General features: G+C 43.6%; 1 long non-coding RNA gene across 2 annotated transcripts in view; it reads right to left on the bottom strand.

Annotated features, from left to right (window-relative positions):
* Window positions 1–746: 746 nt before the first annotated feature.
* Window positions 747–14,334, bottom strand: part of LOC126248400 (uncharacterized) — a 33,830-nt gene continuing 20,242 nt past the window's right edge. Inside the window, exons 2-4 of one of the 2 annotated variants that reach the window (XR_007545476.1) lie at window positions 8,139–8,345; window positions 4,271–5,981; window positions 747–1,121 (exon numbers count right to left, since the gene is read on the bottom strand). This is a non-coding gene — a long non-coding RNA (uncharacterized LOC126248400). The remainder of the gene's footprint in view (window positions 1,122–4,270; window positions 5,982–8,138; window positions 8,346–14,334) is intronic. The other variant, XR_007545477.1, reaches the window with a different exon arrangement.

The following is a 14,334-nucleotide window of genomic DNA, read 5'->3' as shown; positions in this document are numbered from 1 at the left end:
GGTTATGAAGATTACAAAAACAGAAGGCTGGATACTGCCTCTAGGTACTGATGTTACTCATGTACAAAATGAGTATCTAATGTATAGTACTGAGGCTGAAATCTGCAAGTAATCACTTATGACTTCAAAGCAATTCATGTGCAACAGTGTTGAGAAGTGGGTTTGAAATGTATAACAACCATACTCACTGATGTTTCTATAATACACTAGCAACTAACGTAAATTACAGTAGCCTTTCTCCCTTTTAAAATCTACACAGTAACTGGGAGTTGAGCGAATACACACAAATCTTAGAGCCACAATTTATTTCACTTGTGTACTGATTTACCTTTCAAAAACTACACTGCCAACAATACTGTTGCGTGTACGTACACAAATCATGCAGCTATCTTATTTCACTTGTGCAGGTCCCATACATATGGTACCTAAATGATACATCATTTCTTAATATTAGTTTAAGATGTATCACTTGAAGTTTTATAGTGCAACTGACACCAGTGATGGACAAATACAAGAAAGTATGTCTTGATGCAGCTGTACTCATTAATAATGATCAAGATATGACAAAACCCACACCATACCACACAGTTCTTCTGAGTGACAAGATTTAATGCAATTTGACAGTACAAAAGTACATTACTACTGCTGACAGTCATTTTGAAAAGCCAAGCATTATATGAATACACTCTTATCTCTCAGAAGGTAATAAGGATTTTGTGTACTTCCAAGGAAGAATAAAACCAAAAAGCATATGAAATTTGCATGTTATTGACTGACTACAGCATCATACATAAGTTTTAGTATTTGCAGTTAATCCATCCTCATTTCATGGCTTTTAATGGCTTTCATTTCTACACCCAAATCTTTAACAAATGTATCTGCAGTCTTTCAGCAATCAACTGAAGTGCACTTGAATAGCTCCCTTTATCACTTCACTTTCTTTTCCTTGGTGTAGCATATCTTTATGTTGTTCTCTCTGTTTGCACTTAATGTTGTTGCTTGCGGCGGTTCTTCAACTACCAAGTCTGTTTCTTCTGCACAGTCTATATCACTCTGCCCTGTGATAAGTATTCCACTACCTGTGGAAGGTCCCACAGCATCATTCTCATTTGAGCTTTCATCTATATGAAATATATAAAACAATGACTTAGATAAAAGTATCTAGCTTTGTGTTTTGTGTTTGTGTAAACAAAAATTGCTTTTTATAAGCATGTGACAATAAATGTACACTTTTAACAGTAAGCAGTATTAGCAATAGAAACAACAGAGGGAAAAATGCATGTGGAAGGATAACATATGTTGCCTGGGAGGATATCCAATCTGGATTTTAAGAAGTATGGAGATGGAAGGTCCAAATTAATATTAGGTTATGAAGTAATCCGTACATTCCTGCTGCTGGCGAGTATTAAATTCAGCAATTAACGACAGTATCACTTAACAGGTAAAAATGAGAACTATGCAGATTTACCTGTGAAACACACACACACACACACACAGTAGAAAAGGAAAATGAAGCCCTCACTTTTACCTAAGTGCAGATTCACATTTTAAGGTGAAATTTCTCGAGAAAGTAATGTTCCCATCCTCACTATTGCATTCTTTTTGAATTAAAGCTACAAAATGTTTTAATTAGATATTATGTATGGATAGGGCTGCCATATCTACGTGGGACCTTGTATGGACACTGAGATGGAGGTGTAAGACAGAAGTAAAAATTTTAGTTAATATAATTACTTTTTATTTAGAACACAATTACATGGAACTTGTTGCAGCAGAAGTAGGTGGTACACCACATTTTTCTGAAGATATCACCTTTTTCAGCAAGTCTTTTTTACATTTCCATATTTATAAAACTCCATGCAAGTCAGCTAGTAGTTAAACTGGCACTGTAAGATTGATTCCACAGTCCTTGGCAGCGGTCAATTTCTTTGATCAAGTCACTGGGCTGACATCAGCAAAAATACTCTTTCCACAATGGTGTTGTGTGCACGAACAGAAAACAAATACTCATATAATTTTGGCAGCTAGCATTTACATTCAAGATTTTCAGTTTTCTTAAGAAAGTAAACCACAGAGTGTTTAGACTTCCATTCTTCCAACTCATCCTTAGTTTCTAAAAAGCTCTTCATATACATATATTCCTGAAAACAACTGTCGCCTGAAATCTTCACACCATTTTTAGTCAGGTACATAACAGCATTTTCAATGATTACCCAAACTGGAGTTTCAGATAGCTTCATCCAACCAAATACTTGATATATTTATTAAATCCAAAGCTTAAGAATTCTCTCAACTGCGGCATTAATGACAGCCATCTTGCTTTTGAGTGAGATAGAAGAGAGTGATGATTGACATCAATGTATAAGCAGAACTCTTTCAGCTTCTCTGTCCTTACCATGTATATTGAAAAATTCATGACGATTATTCCAATGTGGAGATGATGATTGGTTTGTGGGGCCCTGAACAGTCATCAGCACGTACAAAGTCCCAATTTTTACACAGTCCAATTTTTCCACAATCCAATCCAACCACTGTCACAGATGATGGTGATTATGACAACACAAACACCCAGTCCCCAGGCAGAGAAAATCCCCAACCCGGCCAGGAATTGAACGCGGAACCCCGCGATCCTGAGGTAGCAACGCTAGACACTAGACCACGAGCTGCAAATCCAATATGCAGAGCTAAGACTCCAGCAGTACTTGACATAGTATTGTGGAGAATATCGGCAGGGCATCCAATTCCTTCTACACTTTTCCTAGTTATTTTTTAATTTGGTGAAACAAATTCCACTGGCGGTGTATGAAGCACTCCGTAGTTGGCATTGGTATTGTCTCCACAAAAGCAATTAATTTGTCTAATGGAATTTGCAGTTGTCTTAAAGTGTCTAGACCAAACTTTGCAGCTGTCTCCAATGTTTCATTATTCAGCTAACCAAACTACAATGCCTTCAGTTGGACTTTGTCAGTTTCAGTAAAGTATCGAACAACTAAAGGAAACATCTTTTCAGTCTTGTGATTTGATGTGTTGGTGCCTAATCTGAAAAATGAAACTCCTTGCAACTGTGTTATGCATTCGGACACACAGTGTGGTGTGAGAATATTTTTGACTATTGCTGTAGCTTTGGTCCTTGTTGTAGACTGTTTTGTGGTGGCTTTGTCGTCAGCAGCATTCAGTTTTACAGTACAGTCATGAGTACTATGGAATTGATGATGCTTGACAACAGCTGTTGTTAGCTCTGCAACAGCAACAAGTAATTCTTTTTTAATCATGAATGTAGAAGTAGGCTTTGATGTCAATTCCACTGTGAATCTCTTTGTATGATTCATAGAGCTGTGATGCCTCACATCCGCCTTGCCTCCGTTGAGTTACTGAGATGAAACAGCTACAAATCTTATACAATGCTTCCTGATCCATACATCCTTTCTTGACAAAAGACGACACTTTTGTGTAGTCATCTGAAAAGTGACACTTTCTCTTTCCATTCTTAGCATTTTCATATGATCTGATAAGATACATTTATTAGATGGTAAGCAGTTGACAATAACACTTCAGTCATCTAAGTACACCTCACTACACACCTCACGCCCTATAAACCCAACAGTAAACACTTCAAACATTACTAACTTACACTTGTTGTTCATATTATGTTTAGGAAGAATTATTTTATCACATCACTCTTCAAATGGGAACTGTCAAATTCTTCTGTGTGGCACTGCTTATATAGTTCCAGCCCTGTACTACTGGAGAAGTCTGGTATTTTCTCGAATGATGGCGCTAGATCTTGAAGGTACTTGCATCTTCGATACAGGATACGCAACATACAATGCCATGTGTGAGCTGATCTTGTCAACATAAACTTGTTGACACAAAACTGAGGCTGCATTTACATGTTGCACTAACAGATGGCATTACTTTAGTATTTGAGCCAAGCTCGTAAGTTCAGTATTTTGCAAAATCAAGACAAAATTAGGTCTTGTTGAGATGTTGGGACAAGAAGGTCCATAACAGTGACAGTCCCGATATATCGGGACAGATGGGAACCCTGTCTATGATGTTACTGTGTAAATTTAACCATTGTGCTGCTGGTAGAATGCATAGCAAAGTACTGGTACACACTAAGCAAGATGTTTATTTAGAAAGGCCACAAATAAACAGCAATTAGAAGATGACAACAAAAATAATAAAAAAATATTTCCATGCAACTAACAGTGGTTTTCAGAATACCGAACACTAGGACAAAATGGGTTTCAAGTAAATGTGTACAAACCTGAAAACCGTACCTGTGATCCATTGATGGTCAGGATGACGATAATGGTATTGTCACACCATTACATGGTATACAGGGTGTTACAAAAAGGTATGGCCAAACTTTCATTAAACATTCCTCACACACAACGAAAGAAAATATGTTATGTGGACATGTGTCCGTAAATGCTTACTTTCCATGTTAGAGCTCATTTTATAACTTCTCTTCAAATCACATTAATCATGGAATGGAAACACACAGCAACAGAACGTACCAGCATGATTTCAAACACTTTGTTACAGGAAATGATCAAAATGTCCTCCGTTAGCGAGGATACATGCATCCACCCTCCGTTGCATGGAATCCGTGATGTGTTGATGCATCCCTGGAGAATGGCGTATTGTACCACAGCCGTCCACAATACGAGCACGAAGAGTCTCTACATTTGGTACCGGGGTTGTGTAGACAAGAGCTTTCAAATGCCCCCATAAATGAAAGTCAAGAGGGTTGAGGTCAGGAGAGCGTGGAGGCCATAGAATTGGTCCGCCTCTACCAATCCATCAGTCACCAAATCTGTTGTTGGGAAGCGTACAAACACTTCGACTGAAATGTGCAGGAGCTCCATCGTGCATGAACCACATGTTGTGTCGTACTTGTAAAGGCACATGTTCTAGCAGCACAGGTAGAGTATCCCGTATGAAATCATGATAACGTGATCCATTGAGTGTAGGTGGAAGAACATGGGGCCCAATCAAGACATCACCAACAATGCCTGCCCAAACGTTCACAGAAAATCTGTGTTGATGACGTGACTGCACAACTGCATGCGGATTCTCGTTAGCCCACACATGTTTATTGTGAAAATCTACAATTTGATCACATTGGAATGAAGCCTCATCCGTAAAGAGAACATTTGCACTGAAATGAGGATTGACACATTGTTGGATGAACCATTCGCAGAAGTGTACCCGTGGAGGCCAATCAGCTGCTGATAGTGCCTGCACACGCTGTACATGGTACGGAAACAACTGGTTCTCCCGTAGCACTCTCCATACAGTGACGTGGTCAACGTTACCTTGTACAGCAGCAAATTCTATGACGCTGACATTAGGGTTATCGTCAACTGCATGAAGAATTGCCTCGTCCATTGCAGGTGTCCTCATTGTTCTAGGTCTTCCCCAGTCGCGAGTCATAGGGTGGAATATCCGTGCTCCCTAAGACGCCGATCAATTGCTTCGAATGTCTTCCTGTAGCGACACCTTCATTCTGGAAATCTGTCTCGATACAAATGTACCACGCCACGGCTATTGCCCCGTGCTAATCCATACATCAAATGGGTATCTGCCAACTCCGCATTTGTAAACATTGCACTGACTGCAAAACCACGTTCATGATGAACACTAACCTATTGGTGCTACGTACTGATGTGCTTGATGCTAGTACTGTAGAGCAATGAGTCGCATGTCAATACAAGCACTGAAGTCAACATTACCTTCCTTCAATTGGGCCAACTGGCGGTGAATCGAGGAAGTACAGTACATACTGACGAAACTAAAATGAGCTCTAACATGGAAATTAAGTGTTTCCGGATACATGTCCACATAACATTTTTTCTTTATTTGTGTGTGAGGAATATTTCCTGAACGTTTGGCCGTACCTTTTTGTAACACCCTGTATAATGCTTGCTTAGAAATTCTAGCTTCTGAAAGTACAACAAAGCTGGCATATATACCTGAAAAATTATAAAAAAAAAACGAGTTATGAAACATGGTGCACTTCATTTTCAGGTTACAATGTACTATCAAATACCGGTACACACTTAAGTTATTAATAATCCAGTAGATGAACGCTGAATACTTATCAGCTGTTCCTACTCCACTCGTCATACTCTCTTCCCTCTTTATTTTCTACATTGTACAGGCTGTTCTAAAAGCACCATTACATCCCCTTAACAGCGCTTACATTCATGCGAAAAGTTATTTTAACAGCATGGATGTGATGTGAGGAGGGTGTACATCAGATTGCCACTGTTTACTCCAGGTGATGTGTGTGTGATCCATCATAAATGGCACAAAATTATTCGCCTCCAGATGTGAAGTGATATTCACTGCAGCATTGGTCACTCAGCTCATTCCCAAACGAGGGTCTGAACGGTTTTAGGTTTAACCCTCCACTACACATGCAATCATTTTAACACAATTACATGCATATGGACTGAGTCAGCATTACATTTATTACTGGTTTGACAAATAATTTTAATAGTTTTGTTAGGAAATATAATTTGTTTGAACGTCGATAATATAAATAAAGCACTGAATTCGTAAACACTATGTATTTGAGCATCAATACTGTAAAAAAAAATAAAAAAAAAATAGGTTGAGTTGTAGTTTAGCCCTAAACCTAAAATAACATTTGGTATAATCACTGAAATTACCGTAACATTCTGTTTTTTCCCTGTTTTTGTGAGTGAATATTAAGCAACAGCTATTTTCAGAAATAAGTTCACAATTTTTTCAGAAAATTGGTACTTTATGGCATACTGTGTATTTCAGGCAAATCATTCACCATAGTTGTCACCACACTGACTGCACAGGTATGCTGCGACATGTTCCAGGCACACACATTTTCTGTACAGCTTGCAACAAAATCTTGTTGGCCTGTTTTTCTTCCTATCACAGGAGTTGCATCGTCCTCAAATAGTTGCTTGTGGAGCTCTTTGAGTGAATTCTGGTTTTGGTAAACCCAAAATTTCCACAATACAGTTTTGATGCTTGTCGGAGTATTTAGTTGAGTTACCTCCATTGACAAATAATCATGCAACAATTCTTTGGCAAGAACTTTCGGAGAATGTATTCTGGGAACGATTGAGTTTGAAATGCTCTTGTAAATTACATATCCATTGATTACAGCAATATTCAAAAGAGAGGAAAAAAATTATAGAAGTCCATCTTTTAGTAATTCTTGTCACAGAATACATACATTTTGTCTCGTCAACCATTTATGGCTTGGACTTTTCCAAATCTGTGTCAATACTGTCGCCATCATGTGACATAGATAGTGCCAGGACAACTTTGTCTTTCTTAGGCTTATGTGAAACAAGTGTCATACTCTTCCTAGATGTAAAAATACTAGATTCCAGAGGATGATCTTTTGCTACTGTCATAAATGGAGGACTTTCTAATTCTTTCGAATTGTTCCCACCATTGTCAGCTTGTCATTTTCCAAGTCAATCGCAAGTGGGATTGATGTGAACTAATCATCACATATTACTTATCTGCCAGATACGCATTTCACCAGTCTTTGACAATTGCATTATGTGTGTTATCACAGAAATATAGGATAGCCATCTGTTTTCTACAGTATATTTCTAAATGATTTGCATAAATCCGCATCTCCCCAAAAATGCATCCAGCATTACATCCACTGTAATTTGTTCTGATAAGCTGTAACATTTCTTGCAGTTTTCATCAAACTGATTGATCAAGACTCACACAGCAGCTAATTTGTCTGTTTCCTTCTGGTGAGCTCTGTTTCTGACGTCATCAAATCTTAGGCCCGTCAGCAAGAAATGGAAATGATTTATGCCCACTGAAAGTCTGAAGTACTCCATTCCAGTACCATCTGCAGCCCAAAGACCTAGTAAAGAAACGAAAAAGGAGTCCTAAAGATATCTTTATTTCTGTAATGTTAGTGTCTGCTGCATCCCTTTCTTTGGATTATTTACAATGAATGGTAGATATGTAAATATTAGTACAGTGAACAATTTCTTCTAAGATATCATCTTTGAATAAACGCTGTAAACAATCAATTGGACACTTTGTGTTTTTTTGCTGCACCTATGACTTCCAGTAAATGCTTTACAATATTATGATGAGCTTTTCTTACTCACCTGTTTTGAATCAGAGGTCGATGACTGCACTGCATACCACCTTTCCCAACATGTGAGTCAAATTTATCGATATTGTCATTTATGACCAGAAACTGCTCACTTTCAGAATTGTGATCAGTTTTGAAGATTGACTCTGCATCACTACAATCTTCGTTAGCAAACTCTTCATCCAGCCATTTCAACAACTGCTTATCATCCACCACTCTTCTGAAAATATTAAAAAGTGAAACTTCTTCCAGCAATCAATGTCAGTCATTGAAAAAGTTCATAACTATATAACAAGGAGGACAACTAAATTTTCTACGTAAAGAAATAAATATACAACTTTGACAAATGTTGTCATTATTTATATTTTGTAATATTACTAGGAAAAAAACTTGTTTACCTGCAATACACTACGTACAGAAGAGCTGATGACAGAATACATTCACAAGATTGCACGCGCGTGGACTGGCAATCTGCACCTCAGTTTGCTGCTTCAGACAATAACGACTGCAATTGTTGCCAGTGATTCATTAAGGAAAGAGGAGAAGGTAGAAAACGGGACTAACGCAAATGTTGAATTCTTAATTCATTGTTGAACTGACGTTAAAACTGCGGACTTACGATTTGTGGTGCGTGTAACAGAGGTTCAAGTCTGTTTGCATATGTCGTCATAAACTCGTTAATGGGATGTTAATTTCCCGTGATGGCTTGCAAAGCAACTTTTTCCCAGAGTGAGAGCATAGCCAACACGACCAGCAACCACCGAACCGTCAGTGTAGACAACACCAGAGCCCTGATACGTGGCAACGATGGAAAGAAAGCAACGGCGGAAGGCCTCAGGAGGGACCGAGTCCTTCGGGCCCTGTGCCAATTCGAGCCGAAGGCATGGGCGGGGCGCACACCACAGGGGTGTACGCAGAAGGGCCCGGAAAAGAGGTGGAACAGGGAAAACCCCAAGCCCGGAGAGAAGCTCTCTGATGCAAACTGTGATCGTACAACCCGACCGGGGCCGATGTTCTGGGAGATGGACGACAGACTGAGTGAACAGGAGATGATAATTGGGATGCCCAGGCAAGCTACAAACGTGTGTAGCATAAGCAGCCAGTAAACGTTAGCACCATAACCGCAGTGGACGGACACCTGCCTCCACAAGTATGCTATTCACAGGGCTGGTCTGGAAAGGTCCAGTGGCAAGTCGGATCCCGCTGTGAAGGATGGAGTCCAGCACCCGCAACGCAGAAGGGATCCTGAACTATAAGCCAGACTCCCATAATCCATACGGGACTGAATTAATGCCTGGTAGAGCTGAAAGAGGGTAGATGGGTTGGCTCCCCAGCTGGTGTGGCTCAAGCAACGCAGAGCATTAAGATGCCGCCAGCGCATCTGTCTAAGCTGCCGAATGTGAGGGAGCCAAGTCAACCGGGCATCAAAAACCACACCCAAAAACCAATGTGTTTCCTCCACAGCAAGAGCTTCGCGGTCAAGACAAAGCCGTGGCTCAGGGTGAACAGTGCACCGCTGGCAGAAATGCATAACACAGGTCTTGGCGGCCGAAAACTGGAAGCCATGCGCTACAGCCCAAGACTGCACCTTGCAGATAGTGCTCTGCAGCTGAGGTTCAGCAGCTGTAATGCCAATGGAGCTATAGTAGAGGCAGAAGTCGTCATCATACAAGGAAGCTGAGACAGACGTTCCCACCGCTGCAGTGAGCCCATTAATTGAAATTAAAAACAGGCAGACACTTAAGACAGATTCCTGTGGTACCCCATTCTCCTGAACTTGGGGGGCTGGGGGTGGGGGGAACTATGGGAGGCCACAACTTGCATGCGGTAGGTACGATGCGACAGAAAATTTTGTATGAAAATTGGCAGCGGACCCCGAAGACCCCAACCATGAAGCGTAGAGAGGATGTGACGTCACCATGTCGTATCATATGCCTTCTGCATGTCAAAAAAGACAGCGACGAGGTGCTGACGGCGGGCAAAGGCCGTACGGATGGCAGGGTCCAGACTCACCAGATTATCGGTGACAGAGCAGCCCTTACGGAACCCACCCTGAGACGGAGCCAGAAGGCCCCGAGACTCGAGTACCCAACTCAACCGCCGGCTCACCATGCATTCGAGTAACTTGCAAAGAACGTTGGTGAGGCTAATGGGGCGGTAGCTGTTCACCTCCAATGGGTTCTTGCCAGGGATTACAGTGCTTTCCCGCCATTGCGACGGGAACTCACCCCCAACCCAGATACGGTTGTAAAGGTCTAGGAGGCGTTGCTGTTAGTCCACCTAGAGGTGTTTGAGCATCTGACAGTGGATGCGATCTGGCCCGGGAGCCGTATCAGGGCAAGCAGCTAGGGCACTTTGGAATTCCCACTCGCTGAACGGAACATTGTAGGATTCAGGGTAGCACATGTGAAATGAAAGGCTCTGACGTTCCAACCGTTCTTTCATGGAGCGGAAGGCCAGTGGGTAAGTCACAGAAGTGGAACTCTGAGCAAAATGCTCTGCTAAGCAGTCTGCAACTGTGTCGGTGTCGGTACAAACTGCTCCATTCAGTGAAAGCGCAGGGACACTGACGGAGTTCTGATAGCCATAGAGGCACTTAATCTTGGCCCAAACCTGCGATGGAGATATATGGAGGCCAATGGTGGAGACATACCTTTCCCAGCACTCCTGCTTGTGTTGGCGAATGATGCGGAGGGCCCGTACATGGAGCTGTTTAAAGGCGATGAGGTGTTCCAATGAGGGATGCCGCTTGCGATTAAAGAACGCAGGCGGGCGCTCCAGCATCACCTCAGTGATCTCAGGTGATCACCAAGGCAACGTCCTCCCCCGAGGGGACCCAGAAGAACAGGGAATGGCAGATTCTGTGGCGGTAACAATGCCGGTGGTGACCAAGTGAACCACCATATCAATGGCGCCATTAGAAAGAGGCTCAATAGTGGCAATGGAGGAGAACAAGTCACAGTCAGCCTTATTCATAGCCCATCTGCAGGGGCGCCCAGAAGTGTGAAGCTGTGGCAGTGACAGAAAGATCGGAAAGTGGTCACTACCTCACAAGTCTTCATGCCATGCGCCACACTGAAATGTGTGAAGACACCATCATTTAAAAGGGAAAGATCGAGCTGTGCCAATACATGCTCAACGGTGGTGCTTCCGCCTGTTGCCACTGATCCACCCCACAGAGGGTTATGGGCGTTGAAGTCGCCCAGTAACAGAAAAGGGGGTGGCAACTGGGCTATCAGCACAGCCAGGACATGCTTTGGGACATCACCATCCGGTGGAAGATACAGACTGCAGACAGTAACAGCCTGAGGCGTCCACACCCGAACAGCGACAGCCTCTAAAGGTGTTTGGAGAGGGACAGACTTGTTGTGAAGGGAATGAAGGACGTAGATGCAGACACCACCAGATACCCTCTCATAAGCTGCCCGGTTCCTATAATAACCCCGATAGCCATGGAGGGCGTGTGTTCGCATTACCGGAAACCAAGTTTCTTGAAGGGCAATGCAGAGGAAACGGTGAAGGCTGAGAAGTTGTCGGAGCTCAGCAAGATGGTGGAAGAAACCGCTGCAGTTGCACTGGAGGATGACATTATGCATGGCTGAGAAAGGCGTGAAGGGACTGGGGAGGCAGATTACACCACTGGGTCACTCGCTGTCACCGATTGAGTACCTGTGCGAGAGACATCCATTGCGTCCGAGGGTCCAACGAGATCTAGGTCCTCAGAGGACGCCAGAATCTCTGCCTCATCCTCAGACGCTGAGCTTGTAGGAAGCGGTGGAATGGGTGCCACCACAATGTCTGGATTCTTGGGAGCCTTTTTCTTTTTCTGCTTTTCGTGCTGTGCCTTTGGTGGTTCTGGCTTGGAGGGCTTCACTGGGTCAGGCTCAGGGACGGACGAGGACCGTGAAGCCCTACGACCAGCGACCTGTGGTTGCTTCAGCCACTGGCGGGCATCCGCTTTTCCACTGGTCAGAACCTGGGAAGGGAGGGCCCCAAGGGTCCCCTTCCTGGCGAGAGGAGCCGAAGAAGACTTACGCTTCTCTGGCTGGGATGTGGGAACGGATGCCCCCGATGGTTGTGGGGGTGTTGCTCCTGAAGTAGATGGAGTAGGAGCGAGAGGTAGTGAAGTGCCCCCCACCATCAAGGGGGCAGGTGGATTCCGACGGATCAGAGAGTTAACTGTACGCGATGAAGCGGGAGACGGTAGAACTGTTGTCGCAGCGGCGGCGTAGGTGGATGTCATTGGCACAGGATGGAGTCTCTCATTTCTGCTTTGCCTCAGTGAAGGTCAGGCGGTCCAGGGTCTTATATTCCATTATCTTCTGCTCTTTCTGGAAAATCCTACAGTCCGGAGAGCAAGGGGAATGGTGTTCTCCGCAGTTAACACAGATGGGACGCGGGGCACATGGAGTATTGGGATGCAAAGGACATCCACAATCTCGACACGTGACACCGGAAGTACAGTGGGATGACATATGCCCAAACTTCCAGCATTTAAAACACCGCATCGGAGGAGGGATATATGGCTTCACATCACAGCGGTAAACCATAACCTTGACCTTTTCGGGTAAGGCGTCACCCTCGAAGGGCAAGATGACCGGTGGCTACCTGATTATCCCTCTGACCCCGATGGACGCGCCGGACGAAGTGAACACCTCGTCGTTCTAGGTTGGCGCACAGTTTATCGTCTCCTGCAGAAGAAGGTCCCTGTGGAATATAATACCCTGGACCATGTTTAAACTCTTATGGGGCGTGATGGTAACTGAAACATCCCCCAACTTGTCGCAAGCGAGCATCCTCCGTGACTGGGCAGAGTATGCTGTTTTGATTAGAACTTACCCAGAGCGCATTTTGGACAAGCCCTCCACCTCCCGAACTTGTCCTCTAAATGCTCCACAAAAAACTGAGGCTTCGTCGACATAAATGATTGACCATCAACTCGGGTACAGACAACGTACCGGGGTGAATAAACTTCACTGCCTTCTTTAGCCATACGTTCCTCCAATGGAGTGGCCAGGGAGGGAAATGATCTTGGATCTTATTTCTTGCCATTGAGATTAGACCTCTATCGCTTAGGGACTGCGAGGCCCACCAGCGAGAGATGATGTACCACGATTCATTGCGGGTCATCCACCCTGATGCCACCCACTCCGACCAGGGGCCCTCCCCGCAGGCGCCACCCACCCACAGCAAAGACCAATGGCAGGATGGCCTTTGCCGGGAGTCCTGATACCCCAGAGAGATAGGCATCTACTCCTCGGCATACGTGTGGAGGTAGCAGCTCAGTTATCAGCAGTGCAATCCCTGTGTTGTCAGGGGACTATCACCAAGAGAGTACATGACGGCCCCACCACAACGGACTGGCTACCGTGTTGGATGTCGGGTGTCTAATATCCATTTATATAGGGAGCGAAGATGGAAGTGCACAATGGAGAGAATGTATGCTACCCGGAACACACTGCAGCCGATGTGGCCGGAAGCTCGGTGCAAGTCCAACTCCATGACAGTATCGAATGTGCCAGATCTTAGGGCAAGATAGATTTATGATGCACCACATAAGGCGTCCTTCCCCAAATGGTACACACTAACAGAAAATTTTGAAATGTAGTGGTCAAACCCCTTACGGGACCACCACATTAAGGCTGAAACGTTGGAGACTCCTTTTAGTCGCCTCTTACGACAGGCAGGAATACCGCGGGCCTATTCTAACCCCCGAACCCGCAGGAGTGTTAGTAGATTGGGGTAACGGGTATTTTTTTTCCTTTTTTTTCTCTCTCTTTTTTTTTTTACAGCCTGTTTTTTGCTCTTCCCCATCTCATATAACCTCGGTTTTCAATCCTTTGGGCTACTCAACTGAGGCCTAACACAACCGAGGCCCAACATGCTTCACTTTAGAAAAAACACGAGAGAAAACTTCAGTACAACAATGTGTGTTATAATAACTCCTACTTTTTACGTTATACAGAGACTGTTGTTTCATTGCTTCAATCAAAACATATCTGTTCTTTCGTCCACGTGGCAGCCATCTTGCAATGGAATGAAGTCTGAACTTAAGCGGGAACAATCTGTATTTGACACAGAGCATTCTTGCTTCTTACTGGTTCTACTTTACGAGCCACGTTGCCGAAATATCGCAGAACTTATTTTGTGTTTCACATGACAGAATAGCTTCTCAACGTGAACCGACGGCTTAACCTTAGGTCCTGAAC

The sequence above is a fragment of the Schistocerca nitens genome, chromosome 3, assembly GCF_023898315.1.
Source record: "Schistocerca nitens isolate TAMUIC-IGC-003100 chromosome 3, iqSchNite1.1, whole genome shotgun sequence".
Classification (NCBI taxonomy): domain Eukaryota; kingdom Metazoa; phylum Arthropoda; class Insecta; order Orthoptera; family Acrididae; genus Schistocerca; species Schistocerca nitens.
This window is presented reverse-complemented; position numbering and strand designations above follow the sequence as displayed.